The sequence below is a fragment of the Morone saxatilis genome, unplaced genomic scaffold, assembly GCF_004916995.1.
Source record: "Morone saxatilis isolate NCDOM2014 unplaced genomic scaffold, NCSU_SB_2.0 Contig10, whole genome shotgun sequence".
Classification (NCBI taxonomy): domain Eukaryota; kingdom Metazoa; phylum Chordata; class Actinopteri; family Moronidae; genus Morone; species Morone saxatilis.
The window spans coordinates 2,469,030-2,469,373 of record NW_023339652.1 but is presented as its reverse complement, the minus strand read 5'-3'; positions in this window follow the sequence as shown (position 1 = coordinate 2,469,373).

Sequence of the window (344 nt, the reverse complement as noted above, 5' to 3'; positions counted from 1 at the left end):
ACTGTCAGCCCCCGACAAAGTGACATATTTTATGGATATTTCATATTATATTCAATGCATAACAATGAGAGTACAGAGCGACTGATAAACAGTACAATGAACCCAGATAGTAAACACAATAACTGCAGGAACTTTGCGTAAAACGAGCGATTTGGAGGAATCTTTTTACATTATTGCATCAGAGCTGAGATTTCCAGATGTTTTTAGGAACTTTTTATACAATTCTCTGTCTGTATTATGTGTATTTTTAATTTTTTTTATTCTGTTTTCTACTGTCTAACACTTGGCCATTGTTCTATTAGCTCTTTGGTTGTGAAGAGTAACGACTCTGTGAATATAACGTG